We start from the raw sequence: 25618 nt of genomic DNA, 5'->3' as shown, positions 1-25618 counted from the left end.
GGCTGCAGGACCCTTGCGTATTTCGAGAAAGATGGGGAACGCGTGTCTGCGGAAAGGCCACCAGGAGCCTGCTTGGGGAATATCCTGCCCGAGGTCTGTGAGACGTCCAGCAGACGGCGAAGGGGAAGTGGCAGCTTTGGGGGACACAACAGCCTAGAAGCATCAGCAAACCACAAAGAGTAAGTATTGACCCAGCTACATGGCAACTGGGGATGTGGGGGAGGGTATTGAGTATTGTGGAGTATTACCGAGTATTGTTAAGTATTGTCAAAGTGTTGTTTAAGTATTGTTTAGCTTTGTCAAACTCAGGACAAAAGCGGAAAGTAGAAAGTAAAAAGGAGCGGAAGTAGATGTAATTATCTGTGGTTAGGACACATTCGGGTTTAGAGGTAAACGGTTCTGGTGAACAACCTAGACTATAGACTCGAATGCGCAGATGACAGAAGTTATGTAAATAGTGGTTTTCCTGTGGGTTGGGCGTTTTAGCTCAGGTCATAGGTGACAGTATCCCTGTACGGTTTAGCAATGGAGCAGACCTAGATTGCGGAAGGTGATTCGACTGGTTAAGTCTAAGAGGCATATTATTTGCTAGGCGACACAGCAGGTACAGATCGAATACAAGACAATATTGGTATACACTGATAGGAGGGAGACATACAGCTGTGGGGTTTGTGTTTGAGGTTTTGTGTCTTTTGGGGCAACCGGTTATGGTAGCATGAGAGAGGAGCAAGCGGCGAGGCGCAGAAGGTCATGGGAGCTGCTAGAGGGCATAGCTACCAACGAGTGGATAGGGGGACAGATCCTCCTGAAGCTAGAAGGGAAGACAAATGGGGAGGCAGAGGGAGCAACCAAAGCAATGGAAGGCCTTAAGGAGAGTAGCGAAGCCGCGGATTGGGCTGAGATTATGGAGGAAACGGACAGGAAGGAGAAGGAAAGAGAAGAGAGGTTAGAGAGAGAGGACAAGGAGAGGAGAAGAGAGGAAGAGAAAGAGCAAGGGCAGACGGAGACAGAAGAGATGCTAGAGAAGGAGCGCAGAGCAGGAAGAGAGAGGAGCGGAAACAGCAAGAAAGGAGGCAAAGGGAACAAGAAGAGATTTGAGAGACAGAGAGAGGCACCATGTTCACACCTGAAGTAGCCCCCCATACTACGAGGTGAGGCTTTGCCAGAGCTGTTTTCAATTCCTCATTTTGTTTGTGTGCATACCTGAGCCTGCATCTACTGCTAATGTGTGATACCATTTCCAACTACCTACATTTTGTGTATTCAGTCCAATCGTATCCCATATTTTTGTCTTTGCAGTATGTTGATGCACATGCTTTTTACCCTGAGCCTTCCTAATTTGACTACTGCAGTATGTTTCTGCATTTGGATGTTACCTGCAGACCCACCTATCTCACCCTAACAGCATGCTGTTGCAATTGCATGCTATCTATAATTTGACTTTTCGCAGCCTTGCACTGTTTTTTGCATTTAATCTACCTCCAACCACTGGATTGACTTTTCGCAGCCTTGCACTGTGTCTCGCATTTAACCTATCTGCAACCACTGGATTGACTTATCGCAGCCCTCTGCTGTGCCTCGCATTTAACCTACCTGCAACCACTGGATTGACTTATTGCAGCCCTCCACTGTGCCTCGCATTTAACCTACCTGTGACCACTGGATTGACTTTCGGCAGCCGTGCGCTGTGTCTTGCACTTAACCTACCTGCAACCACTGGATTGACTTATCTCAGCCTTCAGCTGTGCCTCGCATTTAACCTACCTGTAACCACTGGATTGACTTTTGGCAGCCCTACGCTTTGTATCGCATTTAACCTACCTGCAACCACTGGACTGACATATCGCAGCCCTCTGCTGAGCCTCGCATTTAACCTACCTGTAACCACTGGACTGACTTTTGGCAGCCCTGCACTGTGTCTTTCACTTAACCTACCTGCAACCACTGGATTGACTTATCGCAGCCCTCCGCTGTGCCTCGCATTTAACCTACCTGCAACCACTGGATGGACTTATCGCAGCCCTCCGCTGTGCCTTGCATTTAACATCCATGTAACCACTGGATTGACTTTTGGAAGCCCTGCGCTGTGTCTCGCACTTAACGTACCTGCAACCACTGGATTGACTTTTGGCAGCCCTGCGCTGTGTCTCGCACTAAACCTATCTTCAACCACTGAATTGACTTATCGCAGCCCTCTGCTGTGCCTCGCATTTAACCTACCTGTAACCACTGGATTAACTTTTGGCAGCCCTGCGCTGTGTCTCGCACTTAACCTACCTGCAACCACTGGATTGATTTATCGCAGCCCTCCGCTGTGCCTCGCATTTAACCTACGTGTAACCACTGGATTGACTTTTGGCAGCCCTGCGCTGTGTCTCGCACTTAACCTACCTGCAACCACTGGATTGACTTATCGCAGCCCTCCGCTGTGCCTCCCATTTAACCTACCTGCAACCACTGGATTGACTTTTCGCAGCCCTCTGCAGTGTCTCGTATTTAACCTACCTGTAACCACTGGATTGACTTTCTGCAGCCCTGCGCTGTGTCTCGCACTTAACCTGCCTGCAACACTGGATTGACTTATCGCAGCCTCCCACTGTGCCTCGCATTTAACTTACCTGCAACCCCTGGATTGACTTATTGCAGCCCTCCACTGTGCCTCGCATTAAACCTACCTGTAACTACTGGATTGACTTTTGGCAGCCCTGCACTGTGTCTCGCACTTAACCTACCTGCAACCACTGGATTGACTTATTGCAGCCTTAGCTGTGCCTCGCATTTAACCTACCTGTAACCACTGGATTGACTTTTGGCAGCCCTACGCTGTGTCTCGCACTTAACCTACCTGCAACCACTGAATTGATCCTTCCCAGCCCTGCGCTATGTTCCTCTATTAACCTGTAACTGCATATTTGATGTAGCCCCCCACACGAAGAGGTGAGGCTTTCCAAACTGCACCCGTATTGCCTTTTACCTAACTGTAACTACATAGTTGATGTAGACCCCCACACCAAGAGGTGAGACTTTGCCAGTCTGTATACAGTCATACCTATTTTTTCTTTCAAATTCCGTTCCGCATGTTGTAACCTTATTCGTTGTCTCTTACTTTACCTGCTCAGTTTGCACTTTCGGTAAGTAGTGCCGGGAAACCTGAGGGTCTTGGGCGCTGCTATAAATATTAAAATAAAATAAAATAAAAGATCAAAACCTAAATGCTTGTTAATCACTCATTCTTTTTTTCTTTTATGAACACATTCCAAATATTGTTCAGGGACCCTGTCCAGATCAATTCTTGGAGCAGGAAACGTTGAGCAGAATAAGTCAACCTGGCACGGGGCCTTCTGTTTTTAGTTACCTGTGTATTTGTTTTTCAAGGATCATGTGGTTTCACGTATGTTATTGTGCCAAATGTTTCTGCGGTACATACTTTTCCAGTCCACACGGCCTCTGTAGGTGAACTCTGTCTGCTCTGCGAAAACACCTAGAGGTAAGTACGAGCTTAACCCTAATGAGCAACGTTGTGACTGTAACCAGTACGATCTAGCTGAATAGATTATCATATTTTGGCTGGGTAAAATGTGCGATTGAGATGGAAATAAATTCATTCCAGCATACAAGGTAACTCTAAATGATTGTTGGCTGTTGTGTTCATTGTCTATGCACGCATGCATTGTTTATGCTGCCTTGAGATATACAATGTTGCATTAATAGAGCCCGGTAAGTAAATGCATGTAGCCAAAACTCTCATAGATGTGTCATTGCACTAGCCAGAATCAGGCCATTTGTTTTTAGGTCAAAGGAGAACGCAAAGGTCTGCTCCACCCATAAGATCTGCAATGCATCAAAGCCCACCCGGAAGCTAGTTACTATAGCCTAGTTTATACCAGCCGCTTCAGAATGAGGGCAAATATGTAGATGCCTAGTGCAGGAAGAATTGGCGCACTGCCACTTTAGACCTTTGGATGGCCCATTCAACAACCCCCAGGTACACATATACGAGTGGTAAAGATACAGAATGTACATATTAATTGAATTTGTACGAAACGATAAATAGCAGGGAGCTGCTTATGTTTTGCAAGAGTATACATATCCTAAATGACCAGGACCTATAGCCAAACCAATTTGTTTTACAGCTATATAAAAGTAACCACTCACTGACTCAATGCCTCCTTCATTCACTCAGTCTATCCCTCACTCTAAATAAGTGGACTTGAGAATTGTTAGATGTCATGGTTCATGAAACCTGACATGCTATAATTGTTCTAAAATTTCCGGGAGTATTGTTGGCACCACATATCAATTTGCTGGGCGGAGTTAATGCCACATTTTGAATACACTTTTACACAACAATAGTTTTCACTTTACATAAGTTGAAGATTCCGCAAGACAAATAGGAGAATTGCAAGCAGAAACATCTACTTCAGATTCCATAATGTGCACCTTTGCAAGACATCCGAATGTGTCCAGGTCCTACTATCATGCATTGACCATTATGAAATCCAGAGCAGGAGCCTTGAATTCACCATGAAGAAATTCATCCCCTATAAACAAGTCAGTACACTTCGCTTTACTAACGCAAATTTCCTAGCAGCACGATGCTTCAACCAGAAAAGCCAAGGAGGAGCCTCCTTATCATTCCTGTCAACCAAGTTATGGAACTCAATGCCCAGGTGAAGTAGGAGAGATGAAGCTCATCCAGTCTTCGGGAAATCTCTTAAACCAGTCTGTTCACAAAACAGCAACAGAACGAAAAGAATGCCACCTTTCAAAGACCAGACCATTCGGAACCTTTCAACCTACTAGTTAGCCCAGGCTTTGAACCAAAGACCCACCAGAACCACTCAGAGGAACTGGCATGGCTGGAACACCTGGACCTGAACAACTTAACAGCTATCACTAAACTGAACTCTAAAACAGGTCAAAGCACCATCCTCACAAACCATGATTAAATAGAAATGGAAGCTATTCAGGTCGGCCTCACTGGTACATACTCCTAAGCACCACAGAGAAATCAAGGACACAGTGGCCATCTAATCAATTGGGTCAGTCTCCCCAAAGTTCTCTCCCCATCAAGCACAAGACATCAACAGCATCCCACAATTTTCATAAAGTGGAACCTAGATCAGTATGAACACCTCCTACAAAAGATAATAGCACAGAAGAATCTTTGCTGCCCACCCAATGGCAGACTGGATCTCTAATGGTTCTGTCAAGCCTTAAACTTCGTTAACAGGGCTCCTCAACTGCCACCTCTTCATGCTTCAGCTAACTAACTCACCTTTCAATCTACTAGTACCCTTGCACTACACGTTCATGTTTATCTGCCTAATATAACCACTACACCACATTTGTCTTTTTGGATCCATACAGAACTTACTGTACAAAGTGCTACATCTTTAACTCCATCATATACATACCCCAGACCAGTGGCTCCACCAATATCATGGTGCTGTCATCTGATATATCTTGGTTTTCCTTTCCAGATAAAACAAAAACTAAAGAGTGACAACCACAAGCCACCTGCAACCATACAAGGATTCAGGACTGTAGTACGTACGGCCTGTACTCTTCAAAACCACTTGTTTTGCACCAGTCTCTCACGCTAACCCCCTTTCTCTCCTACCCACCTTTTTTTGCATTGCCACCCACCATGAGGCTATCTTGCAATTTTAGTGGTGAGCTATACAAGAATGATTTACATTACCTCACATTAAACACATGCAAACCAATGAGTAACTGATGCTAAAGATGAATATTGTTGGGCTGTTGCACCCCTGTCAAAGGGAAACTGCAACATGTCTCGCAACAACAAAAGCAGAAAACCACAAATCTATCGGTACCGGACACAACTGGGGGTTATTCAATTTGTCAACTATCCACACATAGTTGAACTCTGCAACAAATGGCTCACCTACGCTCTTAACCTTGCTGACAAAGGGACCAACATCACTTCTTACTAAGGGCATATATAATAACTAGCAGTACCATCCAGGGTTGCCCTGGTCTGTAGCTGACATGCACGTGGGGGTCTGCTATAGCCTTGTGTATGTTATATTGTGTCATAACTTCCTATCTTTGAAAATTCGCAAAATCGCAAATCTCCCGAAATCGTATATACTGATAGCACAGGGCCAGACCCCACTCCGCCCCTCTCCAGGTGCCATGGGTGGGGTTGGTCAAATTTCACCATTGCCAGTACACCCCAGACTGGTATGCTGACCTTGTGTCCTAACTTCCTATTTTTAGAAAAGTTGCAGAATCTGCAATCTCCCGAAATCACCTATAGTGATAGCACAGGCCTGGACACAGCCCTGTGCAGACCGAATGGGTGGGGTTGATCAGATTTTATTATCGCCAGTACACCCCAGACTGGTATGCCAATCTCAGGCCAAAACTTTAGCCCACCAACTGTTGTGGGTCTGGAGCCAACAATCGCAAAATCAGCAATCTCCTGAAATCACCCATACTGATTGCACTGGGCTGGACTCCGCCCTGTGCAGGGAAATTGGGTGGGGTTGGTCAAATTTCCCCATCGCCAGTACACCCCAGACTGGTATGCCGACCTTGTGTCCTAACTTCCTATTTTTAGAAAAGTTGCAGAATCGTCAGTCTTCCTAAATCGCCTATACTAATAGCACAAGGCCGGACCCCGCTCTGTGCAGACCGAATGGGTGGGGTTGGTCAGATTTCAGTATCGTCAGTACACCCCACACTGGTATGCCAACCTCAGGCCAAAACTTTAGCCCACCAACAGTTGTGCGGCTTGAGGCAACAATTGCAAAATTGTCAGTCTCTTGAAATCACCCATACTGATAGCACAGGACCCGACCCCGCCCTATTCAGACTGAATGGGTGTAGTTGGTCAAATGTCACTATTGCCAGTACACCCCAGAATGGTATGCCGACCTTGGGCCAAAATCTCAGCCCACCAACTGTTATGCAGCTGGAGCCAACACCTATACTGAGAGCACAGTGCCGGACCCAACCCTGTGCAGGGCAAATGGGTGAGGTTGGTCATCTTCTTGCTTCTTGATTGGCAAGGAATCTGTCATTTATGATATATGAATGCTTTAATTTGTTGGCTGTCTTTGTAGTTTTTTGTAATTGTATCTGTAGATTGTCACAGAGTGCGCTTAGTGGAGGACACAAGACAAGACAAGTGCCTGTGCTAAAGCTAGGATTTTTATTTACAAGGAATAATGTGGCTCTCTAATACAGTGTGTCAATGAAAACTATAGTAAATAAAAGAATCTCTTAAAAAGTCTCAGGAGGTGGACTGTCATGCGCTTACCTCATTCACGGCCCCAGAGTCAGGCCTCTCCCGGGCTCCCGCCGCACTGCCAACTCTGGGTCTGTCTAGCTCTTGCACCGCCATGCCCGCCGGGGCTTGTGAGCCGCCCCGATCCACCTGCTCCCGTTTCCCGGTGCAGGGACGTCACTGGGAGGCCACGGGGAGCCACCCAGGTGCAGAGAATGCTGCGTCATAGTTGGCGTTTGCCATGGCAATTACTCGACGTTCGATGAACGTTCCCTGCAAGTCACATGACCCGCAAGGGGTTACGTGATCTGTCAACCAAGAAATAGGTATAAAAAGCCATGGAACAGGCCATCCAGTGCTTCTCAGCTGTGTTTCCGACCAGCGTTTGGCGTCTTGTGTTCTTTTTGCCCCTGCTCCTGCGATACCTGACCTTGGCTTTCTCTACCGGACTGCACATGGGTTTTCCCCTAGATTTTGCTGCCTGTGTTTCCTCCTTGTGTTCCTTCTCCTGACTGTTTTTTGTGTGCTGAACCTTTGGATTGGTTTCTGGAACGTCTGTGGACTCTCAATTTGGATTAGGGTTTGCTAGAGCTTTTTGCTGGAACTGTTCAACCTCCCAGCTGCCTTCTTCGCTGCACTGTTACAAAAGAGGAGTCTCTTCTGCTCCTGGGATTCTCTCCTCTGCTTCAGATTCTCTTCAGACCCAGCCTCATTGCCCCATTGGTCGGTGGTTTTCTTGGCTTTGCAATTACTGTGTAACTAACTGCAGTGTCTTAACCTTGTTCTGTTCCTTTTCAGTGGCCTGGGGATCCGGTGCTGCGGGTCCAGCCCACTTGTGGCCGCAATAACCAGTCATCAAGTGGCTATTGCCTCTCTGACTGGTGGTTGGGGACGGAGGCAATTTAGTCCATGCGGAAATCCACGTCTTGAAAAACTGAGAAGCCTTTCTTTCTGCATAGACTATGGAGGCAGCCACCGGGGACCCAGTAGCTGCATTGGTGCAGGCTATCGCAGTGCTCCGGGCTGACATGTCAGCCGCTACTGCAGCCATTCACCAATGCCTAGATGCCATTCAAAGTGAACGTCATGCCCTTCCCCCGGATAAGGAATTCGGGGATCAGCCCACCAACCGGCCGGACCAGGCAACATGAACCCCCAGATTCCTGTTTATGTTCCCACTCGATTTCCCTTGGCTGCCCCAGAAAAATTCCATTGTGACCCTCGGAAATTCCGTACATTCCTGAACCAGTGCAAGTTGCACTTCCTATATCAGCCACAAGCTTTTCCTAACTCCACCACGAAGGCCACTTTTACCCTCTTACATTTAAGCGGGATGGCTGAGCCTGGGCAAACCCACTGTTGGAGAGTAACAGCTCTGTCCTCTATGATTTTGACCAATTGGTGGCCAAAATGACCAGGGTATTTGACACACGGCACAAAGCCCAAACTAGGGATCTCGAGTTGTTGGACCTAGTTCAGGGTAAGGCCAGCCTGTTAGTGTTCATCACTAGATTCAACCAGCTAGCCGTTGAAACTGCTTGGCCCGAGAATAAGAATGCGGTGGTGTTCTACAGAGGTCTCAGTAAACCCAGGAAAGATGACCTAGCTTTTGTACCGACCTTACCCATTCAGTACCCAGAACTCGTGGACTTGGTGCTCGGAAGTCAGAAACCACCAAGTTCTCTTGCCTTCCCTTTCCCAAAAGTCCCCGTCTGTTGAGCCCTCAGTGGAACCCATGCAAATCGGGGGGATACGTGGTCCTTTGACTCCAACTAAGCAAGAGCGTTGCCGTCTGTACAATGCATGTTTCTACTGTGGGCAGTCCGGTCATTATGTAAAGGAATGTACCAAGCGACCCAAGAAATCCATGTGTTTTCAGAAGGCTCATCCCTAGAAAAGGGGGCGCTGATGAGCCCAGATCTAATGCCCTCGTTGGCTACGCATTTGTCTGGACCGACTGCTCCACTAGTGCTCAATGCTGCGCTCATGCTACCGAACGACATGAACCATACTATCCGTCTGGTACTAGATTCCGGGGCTATGGGCAATTACATCGATATTTCCTTGGCCATGTCCCTTAATCTATCCCTGCAAAACAAGATAAGACCGGAACCAGTCAAAGCTGTTGATGGTTCCTTATTGATCTATGGGCCCATACAGCAGTAGACTGCTCCTCTCATTCTCACTATCCAGGAAATACATGTAGAGAGGGTATTGTTTGACCTCATAACTACCCCACAATTCGGTATCATTCTGGGTATTCCATGTTTAAGGGAACACAACCCGCTAGTTGATTGGACCCAGGGCACCATTTCCTTTGTGTCTTCATATTGTCAGGGGCATTGCATAACATCGGGCAACTCTCTCTTTTCCCCCTGCCAAGCACTGGTTGCAGTCGCCCACCTGGTGGATGGTGAACCACCCGACACCCCACCAGTGACAGTTACCCATGTGGTGGGCACAGTGACATGCTGAGTGTCCCGCAAGAATACTGACAATCCAATGTAATTTTTGACAAGGGCAGTGCCGAAGTGCTACCCCCTCATCGCCCATATGACTGCCCGATAGACCTGATTCCGGATGCAGAGATTTCTTGCGGACGTATATATTCACTGTCACCCTCCCAGGACTGGGCCTTAAAGGAATACATAACCACGGCCCTTTGGCTTGGTAATATCAGGCCTCCCCAATCCTCTGCTGTCAGCCCAATATTTTTGTGCCTAATTGGGAAGGAGACCTCTGCCCCTGTGTGGATTATAGACAAATCAACCAAATCACCATGAAAACGATACCCCATCACACTCATCTCAGCATTGCTGGAACAACTCAGCCAAGCAACCATCTTTACTAAACTAGACCTCCGTGGGGCCTACAATTTAATTTGTATGAAGAAGGGCGACGAGTGGAAGACCGCTTTCTGCACCCAGCACGGCCTCTACGTATACACTGTGATGGCTTTTGGGCTGTGCAATGCGCCTGTCATCTTTCAGCGGTTCATGAATTGCATCTTCCATGACATCATAGATACATATGTCATTGTTTACCTCAATGATATTATGATCTTTTCACCATCATACAAGACCCATGTGAAACATGTCCAAGAGGTCCTATCACGTCTCAAACAAAACTCGCTCTATGCTAAAGCAGAGAAATGCTTCTTTCACGTGACAGAGATCGAGTTCTTTAGTTTCCATATCATGACCAAAGGCCTATCCATGAATACTGCAAAGATCCAAGGTATTATTAACTGGCCCATTTCCACTAACGTCAAAACCTTTCAATCTTTTCTGGGCTTTGTGAACTTTTATTGAAGGTTCATCTCTGGTTTTCCTGTCATTGTTTCACCATTGACAAGTCTCACGAGTCCCAAGGTACCCTTCGTCTGGACCACGCTTCAACAGGAAGCCTTTGATTCGGTGAAGGTGACGTTCACAACCGCCCCAATACTACAACATGCCGATGCAGACCTTCCTTTTGTGGTGGAAGCTGATGCTTCCTCTATTGCCTTAGGGGTGGTCCTTGGTTACCAGACATTTAGTCGAAAAAAAAGGTCGACAGGACAAATAGTCGACACCATTTGGTCAAAAACCAAATGGTCAAATTTTTTTTTGTTTGTATTTTCCCTTTTTTTTTATTTTTGGGGGGGGTCCCCCTAACCCCCTTTTTTTCCCTAAACGAAAACTTAAAAAATATATATAAATATAAAAAAAATTCGACCATTTGGTTTTCGACCAAATGGTGTCGACCATTTGTCCTGTCGACCTTTTTTTTTCGGCGAAATGTCCGGACACCGTGGTCCTTTCCTAAACTTGACCGAATTCCGGTTTGTTACACCCTGTAGCATACCACTCTCATAAGTTTTCCACGACTGAAGTACACTATATGGTTACTGAGAAAGAATTACTGGCCGTGAAAGACGCATTTCAGGTTTGGAGACATCACTTGCTTGGGGCTAAGTGGACTATAACGCTCTATTCAGACCATCGTAACATCCAGGATTTGGCCTTGATGAAATGTGTGAATAGTCAGAAAGTCCCCTGGCATCTGTTCTTTTCTGCATTTGATTTCAGCATCCGGCATCGCCCGGGTTCTGTCCATGGTAAGGCTGGTGCTTTGTCTCACCTGGCTGGAGGGGATACGCTTTGAGTTTTTCCAGACACCATCCTTGATAAATATAATTTTGTTTGTCAATACACTCCCCTCTCCACTCTGGTCACTGACATTCGTGAATGGGACTCCCAACATCCTGATCGTTTGCAAGATTAGAATGATACACTCCTTGAGGGTCTCCCTTTTGTCCAGGATAGGTTGTTCTTGCCAACTCAACATACTAAATGTCAGGCCTTGTAATGGTCACATGATGCATTCATCAATGGGCACCCCGGTCAGAAACATACCCTGGCTCTCCTCCAACGCTGGTGCTGGTGGCACGCCATGCGTCGGGATGTCAGTGATTACATTGACAGTTGTTCCATCTGTGCCTAATGCAAGAGTTGTAAAGGCAAACCACTAGGATTACTCCAACCCTTGACACTCCCACACAAGCCTTGGTATATGGTCACTATGGACTTTATTACTGACCTACCTAAAGTCCAGAAGTTCGATACCATTTGGGTGATGGTGGATTGCTTCACTAAAATGGCACGCTGTGTTCCCTGTACTGGTATCCCTTCAGCCCCTGTATTGACCAATCTCTTTTTTCGAAACATCTTCTGTCTGTTTGGACTCAAGTTCATTCTGGTTTCGGACAGAGGCTCTCAATTCATGTCTAGGTTCTGGAGGGCACTCATGGCACTTTTGGGTATCTATGCCCGCTTTTTGTCTACCTACCATCCTGAGACCGAAGGCCAGACAAAGTGTGTCAATCAGAAATTTGAACAATATCTACATTTTCTATGCCTTCAATATCAATAATCCCGGTAGCAGTACCTCCATGCGGCAGCAGTTGCATACAACAACGGACCTCACTCTACTACTGGTTTCTCTCTGTTCTTTTCCTTGTACGGACAACTCCCCCGTACTCTGCCCATATGATACCTACCGTCTACTTCCAATCCTGCGGCCGATTTCTGTTTAAGAGACATTCCTACCATTCATGATCAGACGCTTTCCCACCTCCAGGAGGCCCAGGTTGCGATCCGTCGCTCAGCAGACAAGAGACGAAATACGGTCCTACTCTTTGAAACCAACGATAGGGTCTGCTTATCGACAAAACATCTACGCATTCCAGGATGCCATAAACTTCTACCCTGTTTTGTTTTTAGGAAATTAGGAATGTATCAATCCAGTCTCTTATCGTCTGGCATTGCCTGTCTCCTGGCGCATCCAGGCAGTGTTTCACACTTCCCTCTTGAATGCTTGCCCTCACTCTACTCGGATTTTGGTTCAGCCATCTCCCCTGATACAGGGCTCTAGTGAGGAATACGAAGTTCAAGCTGTTCTTGACTCCCGTGTCTGTAGAGGTCAATTCCAGTACCTTGTTGACTGGAAGGGTTTTGGTCCTGAAGAACAGTACTGGGAGTATGCTGCCAATGTACACGCCCCTGTTCTGTTTGCTCATTTCCATCAGGAACATCCCTTACATCCACAGGTTCGTGGGCCCTTAGGGGGGACTCTGTCATGCACTTACCTCATTCACGGCCCCAGAGTCGGGCCTTTCCCGGGCTTTTGCCGCACCCCCAACTCCGGGGCCATCTTGCTCTTGCACCGCCATGTCTGCCAGGGCTTGTGAGCCACCCCGATCCACTTGCACCCATCTCCCGGTGCAGGGACGTCACTGAGAAGCCATGGGGAGCCACGCAGGGGCGGAGAACACCACACCTTAGTTGGCAGTTGCCATGGCCATTACTCGACGCTCGGCGAACTCGCCTTGCAAGTCACGTGACCCGGAAGGTGTCATGTGATCTTTCAACCAAGAAAAAGGTATAAAAAGGCACGTAACAGGCCATCCAGTGTTTCTCAGATGTATTTCCAACAGCGTTTGGCATCTTGTGTTCTTTTTGCTCCTGCTTGTGTGTTACCTGACCTTGGCTTTCTCCACCAGACTGTGACTGGATTTTCCCCTGGATTTTGCTGCCTGTGTTTCCTCCTTGTGTTCCTTCTCCTGACTGTTTTTGTGTGTTCGACCTTTGGATTGGATTCTGGACTGCCTTTGGAACTTCCTTGTGCTTTGGTGAACTGGATCTTCTTTGCCCCTGGTTTTTTCCCTGGATACAAAACTGTTTTTGTTTTTGGACTCTCAATTTGGATTACTTCTTGCTGGAACTTGTTGCTGGAACTGTTCAACCTATCAGCTGCCTTCTTCGCTGCACCATTACAAAAGAGGAGTCTCTCCTGCTCCTGAGGTTCCCTACTCTGCTCATATTCAGTCCCAGACTCGTTGCCCCATAGCTATGTGATTTTATTTGGCTCTTAAATTACTGTTTAACTAACTGCAGTGTCTTAACCTTGTCCAGTTCCTTTTCAGCTGCCTAGGGATCTTGTGCTGCGGTTCCAGCCCCTTGTGGCCCCAATAACTGGTCAGCGAGTAGCTAGTGCCTCTCTGACTAGTGCTTGGGGGCAGAGGTGCTTTATTCCACGCGGAAATCCACATCTTGACATGGACTCAGACTGGTACAGCTTAATGTCTGATCAATGACAATTGCCTTTATGTTTGGAATATTTAGGTTTTGAGGAGTTGCTGAACCCTTGTTGGTTGAGTATGATGTTCAAGGCCTCCGTGGCCAGCATGCTCTTTGCTTGGAGAAAGCCTGAAGCACACCTCCGGCAGGTTGAGGCAATGGGTTAACCTCTTCCACTCTAGGGTGCTCTCCCAGGGTCACAGGGTGGGGTGCGGTGCATTCCCTGTCTGCTAGCCACCTCTCTGCTCTTGGATCCTGGACTAGAGACAACTCCTTTTGATCACTCCTGTCTTAGGCTCCCTGACTCTCAGAGTCTCTAGATTCTGCTCTGGACTAGGTTGTCTCACTAGAACCTCCTTAGTCTTCTTCCCTAGTAGAGGTGCATGTTCTCCTGCTGACTCATCGATAAAATCTGTATCTCTCCCTATAGTTCTTGTCTTTCCTTTCCCACAGATGGTAACATCATTACTGTCCTTCTCCCTGCTGTTCTCCTTTGCTCCTGATGATTCCTTTACTCCAATATTCCCACTCTGTGTCTCTCCAGATGGTACCAAATCTCTCTTCTTCCTCCACACGGGTGTCCCTTCATCCTTAAATTCTCTCATCTAGATGTTACCCAATTTTCCTCCAACCTTCTGAAAATGCTCCTTGTTTCTCTGTTTGCTAACCTTCTCCACTTCCCAGCAATTCTTCTCCGTTATATTGCAGCTACCCATCTCTTACTTCCAACCTTTCCTCCCAACCTCCTTGATTCACTTACTTCAAGCTCCAATTATTTATTGCAGATAACACTCTGTATTGCTCCAACCTCCAACTTTCTTTCCGAGATGACAATCCCTTTTTCAAATCTGTTCCACACCCTCTATCTAAGCTTTAGGTCTCTCATCCTGCTCTCCTCTATATTCTCTTCTCTCTTAACACTCTCCACCAAACCTGTTCCTCCAATGTCTATTTGAACTCCCGACACTGCCAGACTAAACTGGATCTCTCCTGCGTTTGGTGTAGGGCTTAAGGATTTTCGGAACATCTGGGCCTGGCTGCTTTGAGATTTGGCCATGTGTTGGTGGTCAAGTGGTTTGGAAGTGTTGGGCATATGGTTACATGGAGGCCTGCAACCATCTTGGATTTTACAAATGGCTACGCATGTGTGTGGTCTTTTTCCCGTCCATTTTGAAACCCCTTAGTTTGGAACCCTGTGCTCTCTCAGTCTGAGAATCTGGATCTACAAGCTCCTCTGGAAATCGTGGGAAGTGGTTAGTTACATTAACAATGCCCTTGTCATGGGGAATTTGCACATTGTAATCCCTGCAATGCTAGAGAGCCTTGGAGACTATACCTCATTTATTTTCTTCTCCACATTGTCCGTGCAAGTCATTTCTCTAGTGTTCTAGTGTGACTTGTATTTGCAGGTGTATTGCTTTCCAAAAAGTGCATGGATATAGTGCTTATTTTTCTCCCCAGTACAGTAAATGAAAAAAACTGTAAACATGAAAGGCAATATACACACAATGCACGCAATCAATTACATTATACCATGGCTCTTTATGGCAATTTTATTCTCGATCAGCATACATAACAAGATAAAATCAATAAAAAATGATTAGTAAATGGTTTAAGTATACTTCACTGTTGAGGTCATTGCAGAACACCTCCTCATCTTAGCCATCATCACTGATAAGCTCCGAACACAGTCCAGTCACAAGAGATTCTCCCTGCAAAGGGAATGGAAAGCTGTGCGTCCACGCTTCCCTGAAGCTTTTTCTGTCTAACTGTCCTCGGGCTCAACATTTTAAACATTACACAAATGCATAATGGCATTTTCCAGAACTCTTTGGCTTTCCACCTTTTCCCACTTCCCATGGATCATCGGTCAAATTACCCATGGTCACTTGAAGAGGTAAACCTTCATGCGAGTGCGAAAAACAGCATAACTTTCCTTCGTCTCCTACAACATTTATCAGGCGCCAGACAGCACCTTTCTTCAAAACAATCCTTGAAGCAATGCAGAATAATGTAAGCCGTGAGCCTCGCTGAAAAACATGTTTGCCACTAAAACAGTGTTCAGACTTCCATTAAATGCAGATCTCACTGAGGAAGAACAATGTCCATTGCAGCTCTGGGCTCATTCAGAATGCATTTCATACAGACTCCATGTTTTTAGTAAAAACACATTACATTTCAAAAGAATTACAGCGGGTGTTCCACAGGCTCCACAAAGGTGACTCATTATAAAATATTTTTCCTGTGGCCCTGATGCTGTAGGAAATAATGTATTTCTTAGATTGTCAGTAACTTTTAAAGATTGCAAGTTGCTCCGCTAAAGGAAGAGGTTCAATTTCCTACACTGTACATTTGGGTCTGACTATAGAATTGGAATGGCTCTCTGAAAGTGCCAGCCTTTTGGGGTTTGTGACTACCGCTCTCTTATTGGTGGTTCTGGAATTGAGACAGGTGGTTGGGTAAATACAATGATGGAAGTGAGCGGGAACGGCCTGGAGTGGGGTTCCACTACTTTTATTTGTTTCTGTTTACCATTCCTATACTGTTTACAACCATAGAGGATTGTTTCATTCATGTCCTTGTGCAAGTGTAAAGTTGTAATAGGAGCCTTAGTTACTAGTCACTTAGACTGTTGCAATGCCCCGGCCACAACACCTTGTGACATGTTGCACTGTGCTTCTGCCTACCGCCTCCACAGCTGAGACCACAGTTCCACTAATTTTTCGGTACACTTCAACCACTGGGTAAATACACCTATGATTAACGCCTTGGTGGTCTTCCAGTCCAGTGCCAGCAATGTGGGTGTCAATTGCCCTATGACTACCCTCCCCCCCAAGTGGTCATGAACATCTTTAAGGGTGGTGGGCTTGTGAGTGCCAAAAGGACTTTCCTCTAGGTTGTTGTTAAATAGCCAGCGATTCGGTACACAACAGCAATTCTTCCTTTATTTAAACTCAAACGGTCACAGAGAGGAACAGCCCTGGCACCACCGTGACATCCCGCTCCTTCTATTTCCACTTTCAAATTATTGCCCTGGTGTTATCAGAATGTGGAATCTGGAAACATCAGTGACAGCATGCTCCTGAGGTGTCATGGTCCTGAGGAGGCACAGTGGGCAAGGAAACAATTAAGACAGATACTAATGAAAGAATGAGAGACACATGAGTTCAGGTATGATACTGAGTGAACATGTGATGGCCTGGGCAAGAGGGAGAGTAAAAAAGGGCATATCACAAGGATATGCCAGGATATAACAGTAGTCATGAATGTCCATAGAAGTACTTGTGGGACTCCACATGGACCCATTTGGGGTGGTCTGGAGATCACCTGTATATCTCCTCTGGGTTCAGCATCCACTAGATTAGGGCAAGCCCCGGCTCTTTGAAAACTAGACTCTGAGTCGCCAAGATCAGGTAGGGGACTTAGTCACAGTATGTTTGGGGATTTGTATAGCATAAACCTATCTAGTAAGCAAAGATGCACTGTCTAAAAAAGGGGAAGAACATAGAGCGTGTCTCAGCGATTCGAAATAGCAATAATATGGCATTTGTATTGTTCTTTACAAATAAAAAAAACAAGATGCAAGCAAATAAAAAGAAAGAGTTGGCCCATCAATGACAATTAAACCAATGGATCACATCTTCTCTTTCATAGTGCTGAAAGTATCTGAACCCTGAGATCCGCCAAGGCCTTTCAATGCAGAGTGTGGTGCATCACACAGGATCTCCACTGGACATGCATGGGCATGGTGGAGACCTGCAATTGTGTCCTGGGTAGCCTATTGGCAGTAATTACATCCTCAGCATCAATATAAAAAAAGTGGCATCAGTCTGTTGAAACCCAAGCTTAAAGACTGTGTAGAAATTGTAGTTCATGTTTTCTGTGAACGCTTGCCCCGCACTACCACCACTCTCACTGGAATGGCATGGACGTTAGTGCAGGCAATGCAAGCATTTTATCACACTTCTTTTAATAATCACCTCATCCAGAATGATGATGTGCTGAAACCCCTGTCCTTACTCAGTTGAGTATTTGAGTCTTAAAATAGACACGGATATGAATGCTCAGTGGCAAATATGATATGCTACATCAGCAGAACTGCTGATGTGTCGACACTTGACTTACTTCTAAATCCTCAGCATTCTAAACAAGCATGGTAAAAGTCAACAAGTTTAGCTTTTGTGTATGCATGGGATAGGCATTTTAGAGGGACTGCCATAATGTTACTACCCAGACATAAAATGCCAACAGTTGACAAATGGCGTGAGTACCTGAGTGCATGGTGGCAGTGCCTGGCCAACTTCTATATGCCTATACGCGAGGCAACACTATTGGCTTTTCCAGTCCGTATTTATAATTATGAATTCAGTGCGAGGAAGAGATGCAAAGACACACATATTATGGCACCCAAAATGTAGCTTAATACAGACTAAAATTGGGATACCTGCACACTAGTTTTTCCCAATAGATTGGGAATTCATGCACACCAGTTATGTGTGTGAGACACACATTCAAGCAAATCCAATTCACTGTGTTTACATGCAGAAGACACAGTCGAAGGTTTGATCTTCAGGAGAAGAACACCAACCTATGCAGTAGGTGGATTTACACACTGTAGGCACATACTCCATATAATGAGGACAACTGAACTACCAGGCAACGAATGCCTAAAGCCATTGGCTGAGAAGCCAGAACTGGCTCATAGTTGGCCAGTTTGTAGTATTCTCTGTCACTTTCCAAGTATTTGCTGATCAACTGTAGGCGGTTTGGTGTTATGGCTAACATTTTTAAAACCTTCACATTTAGGACTATGAAAATGAAACTGAAATGTGCATGTGTTCCATGCACAGTTTTGGAGTAAATGTATACATGCATGCATCAAGTACCTACATGTAACCATTGGTATGGCCACTAATGAGGAAGTGGGGATGATGGACGTTTCAGGAGCAGTTTACACTGGCGATCTAAAGTTGCTGCTTTTTTCCTTGACTGAATTCTAGGAATAGATTTTTTACAAACTTCCTCTTTTTACAAACTGACACAAATAATTCTCAGTGTAAGAGGAGGGGAGACATTCTATAGGCAACTAGCAAATGACACGAAATCAGTTGAACAACAACCCTTTAACTGTGAAGAAGAGGGCCAGTGTACACTTTGTAACAATTGGTGAAATTAAAAATAAATTGGCTCTTCTCTAAGGCGTCAAGAATATCATTGGCGGTGTGCGAGCAGTGTGTCTGGTGGAGAACTGGTGGACAGACCGCTGTGCTCTTGCTCCTTTTTGCTTCGTGAGGACTGTGTTTCCAGTCCACTTTCTACAGCAACTGAAAAAGTTTCCAGCTTCCATCTACAAAAAAACCGCGCATGTGCGGAGCGCTGCGCGGTGTGCGAGCAGTCTGTCTGGTGGAGAACTGGTGGACAGACCGCTGGTGGACAGACCGCTGTGTTCTTGCTCCTTTTTGCTTCGTGAGGACTGTGTTTCCAGTCCGCTTTCTACAGCAACTGAAAAGGTTTCCAGCTTCCATCTACAAAAACACTGCGCATGCGCAGAGCACTGCGCGGTGTGCGAGCAGTGTGTCTGGTGGAGAACTGGTGGACAGACCGCTGGTGGACAGACCGCTGTGCTCTTGCTCCTTTTTGCTTTGTGAGGACTGTGTTTCCAGTCCGCTTTCTACAGCAACTGAAAAAGTTTCCAGCTTCCATCGACAAAAACACCGCACATGCGCGCAGCGCTGCACGGTGTACGAGCAGTGTGTCTGGTGTCCGGAGTCGGGAGTAGTGGTAAGCGGGTCCTACCCTCTTTTGGCTTCTCCCCTTGTGCAGTGAATTTACAACAGTACTGACCAAATCACTTATCTCACACACGCCCGAGTATAACCTGCCCAGGTCGTCTACGAAAATAAACACAGCATCCTGCAGCCTCGTACCTCGGACTTAGCTTCTCTCTACTTTTCCGGATTTGCCACTTTCAATATGGCGCTGCCCATTCCATCCGAGGCAACCCTTGAGAAACGGTGGCTCTGAAGCGACACCCTCTCAAATGAATTTGGGGGTGAAAGTTTCTTGTCAGCTGTACCCCCTGATTGCTTTGGCTAATGACTCGGAAATGAGCCTGACTGTGGCGAATCCACCTAAGATCACGGCGGCTCAAAAATCCTCATTGACAACAAAACGCCATCAGACAACTACATCATTCTGCACTAAATCAGGTGGCGAAGATAAAATGGGACAAGCATCGGGGTGTGGATTGGATATATCGGTCCAGGGCGGAATTCTGCCCCCGCGGACGCCTGGCAGGTGGATGGTGAGGGCGACGGTAAGAGCAAAAATCAAAACCAAACGGCCGCCACGGAACAAGAGCGAGTGATCGATCAAATAGATCTACAGACCCCCATCCGTTCCACCATATTGACGAGTAGTCTCTTGCCCGAGGCAGTCGGAGGACGGCCTCGGCAGGAACCTCAACGGCGGGTGTCGGAAAATGTATCTCTCGCTTCAGAAGACTCCCGGTTACATCAACCTCAAAACCCCCTGACTGTGGAAAACGGGGTGGAAAATAAAATTGGAGATACTGAGAATCAGGTACATCCACGAATAAATGCCCAAGCGACTGTACTGATTCACAGAAGCACCAATCCACACAGTGGAAACCAAATACTACTCTCTCCGTCAAACCGGCCTCTAAGATTCGCCTCTAGCGTCTCTTTGGCCACGGACCAAGAAGATTCATCTATAATTTACGATCTTAGGACCTCGGATGAGGAAGCGTTCGAAGCTTGTTCGTCAAAAAAAGAAAGACCCCTGGACCAACCTCCAGCGCCCCCACGGATGGTGAATCAGACCCAGAAACCTGAAGACTTGGCGAATGTGACCACCCCTAAAGATAAAAAACCATTCTTGGCAATGGCTTCCCTAAAGGCTCAGGGAAACTGTAAACAAGTTGAAAATGAGCCCGCCGTCCCTGCAACAATGGAGCCAAACACAAAAGGACCGACAAAAATAAAGTCGACTCCAAATAAAATATACATGAAAAAACAAAGAAAATTGGGACCCAAAAACCAAGAGAGTGCAAAGTGTCTTTCAACTCCCCTAATATCGTCCTCCCTTAAAGAATATTTTCTGAACCAACAAAAAAGGAAGCTGGATCATGATTCGGAACTTTCTGACGCAGAGATCTTGGAGGCGGTATAAGACCCCTTGCCTGCAAGCAAAGCCAGAAAGACCAATCAAAGTTTTTCAAGACCGGACCCAAAACCAAAGGCACTAGGCCAAAAGGAAATGATTGTTGAAAAAACGACAAGCACAACAGCCCAGGACCCTTGTGCAGAGCTGCCTCCTCAGCTACCAGCTCCTTCAAGCCCTCATAGCAGCAGTGAGAGGCTTCCTAGGTTAGAAGCAAAGGAAACATTAGCAGCTCCCCAGACTCAGGGGGTAGCTAGTCTTCCTTTGCCAAACACTCCATTAGAAGTACAATGTTCTCCAAAACAGGCAGCGGGACAAATGGAAGATAGATACGCATGGACTAAAGCCCATATACCAGAACCCCAGCAAGGCCGTAAAGCAGAGGAAGAACTTCGTGCACAAGATCTATTACTGTCCACAGATAGAAGAAGTATGGGCAGAGTGTCTGTACATACTGGTGACAAGGGTTTTCACACGCCGGTCTCTAGTCGAAGACTTAGTGAAATATCAGCGCCGGCTCAGAAGGACTCCCCCAGCAAAAAAATAGATCTGCCCAAATAATGTCATGATTTACAATCGCCTTAAACCCCTTCGCTAAGCTCTACGAGTCCATCAACAAAACTCTCAAAGATAACACCTCCATGTCATCGGCAATGCTGGCTAAATTGACCTTCATCAAAGGCTTTATAACAGCCCTGGACAGAAAAAGCACATTATCACAGGCGACTATGGAGAAAAAATGTTCCAAATTGGAAGCCCAACTTATGGAAAAGCACAACTCTGCTCAAATCCCATTACCTTCAATCTCTATTGGCTCACAGACTGGTGAAGGACCTATCCATAAGGACAGGCACCATTTTTGCAATGAAACCATCAGGGAACCCATCTGCAATATCTGAATCGAGGACCAAAAAAGAGCGAACAGAGCAGGTGTTGCAAAAACTAATCCAACTCAAACTCAACAAGCTAAAAACGCACTGATACTTGAACCAAAGAAAACTGAAGAAAAGTCATCCCATCCACTGCTGGTTTTAGGTTCCGGAACAAAAGGAAAGAAGCATAAAGAGACTAAAGTAAGGAAAACTGAACGCTCTCAAATTATTCCATCTGCTAAACCAGATCATCAGCTTCTGCCTACATCTCCAAAAACGATTGAGGAATTTCAAGAAAATAGTGACCTAATGAACCTGTCCCAGCACCACGATAATTTAGAAGATTCCCAAATCATGGCAATATCACCCCAACCAGAAGCCAAATCAGCTGTAGCAGCTGTAGCAAAAACTATCTTATTGAATGACTCTGAAGAAGTGGAGGATGATAAAGAAGCTCCCATACAAAGGCACCGGAGAACCGAGGCTGTTGAGGACCAAACGGAACCCAAAACTAATCACAAAATGAGCCTTAGAGATCAAAGACAAAATAAGGCAATGATCTCAGAAAAACAAACTGAACAACGTGAGATCGCCCGAAGGTCCACGAAGCATGCAGAAAACTCATGGGCATCAAAAGGATCAAAGGAACTTGATGAAAAACTTGCAGGAACTACAGTTTATAAAATTGAACAAACGTCATCTAAAGAAGGGTACATGGTCCTAAATAGAAAAATGGTTCTCAAAACCGTAGCAAAAATTAAGAATTTACAATATCTGACGACAAATGATGTCAAGTTGGTGGAACCTTATCACCGGGACCATAGAGCAAAAGCATTAATTCATATAAAAAACGAAGCCCTTGCAGAAATCACCTCAGAAGTTTCCAAAGATTTACATAAATTAGGATTTGACTTGTTCTCAGTATCCAAACAGGCAAGAAAGCAACCAGAAAAAGAAATTCGGAAGAGGGCTTCTACGGCAAGGGCCCATTACATTTCAAGAACTGAAGCATTGTATAATCAAAATCGCAGGCAAGACTCCTCGAGGAGCAAATTTATTAAGCATCAGTTGCCGAGCAATGGCCATGAACACACCGATTGGAGAAAAGAAGACATAGGTTTGAATCCTCATCAAAATGGGAAAACACTGTTCGGACCCCGCATCACCGGCCACCGGCACGGCAGAGACATGTCTGTGCCGTGCCGTGGCCATGTGCCCCTCGCCTGCGGAGTCACCGCCGGGTCCTCGGGCTGCACGGCAGGCAGGTTTCAATAAAAACGAAACCACCCAGCACAACACTGCTTGTAGGTTGAAACTGCCCGACCAATCTGCTCTGGAGGAAAAGTGGTCTCGGCCAGTATACCTCTAGCTCTTAAAAAAGACTGCTGGCAAATCTCTCAACGTGGTGTCAAGACACCAAAAGGATTCAATTTCTGGTCAGTCGACAGGCACGTACGTACAAAATAGAGCTTTAGGATTGGTAGATGTTTCTTGCCATGGTGGGAATCTGCTTACCTCAGCCGAAAATGTTTTGGGGAAAGGGAGGAGAACATCTTTTTCAAAGGAAAAACTGCCAACCACATTATTCCATTCCTACGCCCACGTCCTGGCACCTTGTGAGGCTGAGGCAAAGGAGGTTGGCCATTCGAGTGCCCTTTTCTAGTCCTTCCCCTCCCAGGGTTGAGCAGTCAAACCCCACCCTAACTAGGAAGACAACTGCTGCTCCACTCAGGCATTGGGTACTGGGCACCAGTGAGGACAAAAGTCTCATTTGGCCACTACTTTCTGAATGGGAGGCCATTCCAGGTTTCACAACACGATAGTAGTGGAGACGAGATTGCTTTGCCCTTTGCAGGACAGACAATACGTGTGCCGGCCCTGTTCATCCAGGGTCGTGGGGGAAGATGCTGAAGCCATCCTCCTTCCCTCGGACTTTAACCCTAGATCCAGCCCAAAAATTGATCTTTTCAGCCACTCATCTGCCTGACTAATGTATTCCTGTGCTGGGATCATCAGCGCCAAGAGGCACTACACTCTCCATGTGCGCTGCAGAAATATTCACCATCAATCTTTTTCCCCTTTTACATGCGACACACATCAAATAAATGTTTTATGGCAAAAACTAATACATTTGTGCATGGCCGAATTAATTCAGTCAAGTTTTAGGTGCATTTCGGTTTGGATTCAAAGGTAAAACTGCTCTCACTGACTATGCAATCCCCTATCATTTTGCTATATAAGCCTCTTATGTTATGTACAGAAACAGTGAGGCTTTGGAACTTTACTACCAGGGCAAAGCAATAACAAATAATAATAATAATTAATTCAGGGCAGGCAACCGAAATGGTACAAGTACAATACGTGTCATTGCTTTCTGTCAAGCTGTTTTCTTCAGCTGCTTGCTAGCTCTCATTGGTAGCCACACTAAGCTGGCGATTACTTTCTCTGCTCTTTTGCTTAAATGTTTCAGTGTATCTGTCAGTCCAGTAAAATGATAGGTTTGTATACAGTGCGTCCTGGTATTCCTTCGGCTCCTAGGCGCTTTACTAATAGGTGTAGTTACCCAATATACCAACCTCAGAAGGAGAAGGGCTCAGTTAGCCCAGTGGGAACCGGAACCTGCAACTGCAGTTCCCCCACAGATCCCGGGTTCGAGGATTTGGTGACTCCGCTTACAGTATTTTACTGGCTCCTATACATTCCTGCTTGTTGTTAAAGTTGTATTTTTGTTTGTGACGTTTGTTATAAGTCAGTGTCGCCATCCAGCACATGCCTGCTTCTAGACTAGTTATGCAAATGGCAGCAACGGAGGTATGCACTGTATGAAATGTATTTGTGCAAGGCCCAGCCCACGGAAAAGGAAATCCAGGCTAGTGTGCAGGGCCCTCTCCCGCCATGGAGACTAGAGAGCGACATTTGACATCACAGGTGCGGGACGTGGGGAGCCCTGGTGGGCAGTACCTTCTGTTTCTGAGGCTTGCATTTCTCCTGGCAGTGAATTGGCCTTTTGGGCAATGCCAACATTAGTATTTTGTTACAGTTACGGCGTATTGGGCATAAAGTTGGCAAATGTGGTTGTACAGTGCTGACAGCACTGACCTTATATGGCAAAGCTATTATGGATGTGTTCTTACAGTTAAAGTAGCAGCACTATGGGCCAAGCCAAGAGAAGTGTTTTCTTAAAGAGACTGGTTGTATTGTCCTTATTGGGCAATGCCAGTGTGTGTACAGTACTGGCCTAATAGGGCAAAGCCAACACTTGTGTATTCTTTCAGTGGCTTCCAAGTACTCCACATATTGAGCAAAGTTATTATTGGTGTGTTTTTGCTGTACTGCCATTAGTGGGGCAAGCTAAGTGTTCTCCTGTGGTGGCTCGCATGAGTGCCTTATTAGTGAAAACCCTCATTGGTGTATTGCAGTTATAGTACGGCATTATTGTGCAAAGCATAGAAAAGTGTGTTCTTTCAATGGTTGGCAATATTGGCCTAAAAGGGCAAACCCAGAATAGGTTTGTATTACACTTCTGGCATTTCTGAGCAAAGCTAAAACAGATGTACTCTTACAGTGAAAGGCAGTACTCAGATTTTTGGGAACAGCCACTACAAGTGTGTACTTACATTTACAGTATAGGCATTATTGGACAATGTCAAGACTATTGAATTCTTACCTTGTATGGTAGTATTGGC

Source organism: Ambystoma mexicanum, chromosome 1q (genome assembly GCF_040938575.1).
Source record: "Ambystoma mexicanum isolate Mex_15411 chromosome 1q, UKY_AmexF1_1, whole genome shotgun sequence".
Lineage (NCBI taxonomy): Eukaryota > Metazoa > Chordata > Amphibia > Caudata > Ambystomatidae > Ambystoma > Ambystoma mexicanum.
This window is presented reverse-complemented; position numbering follows the sequence as displayed.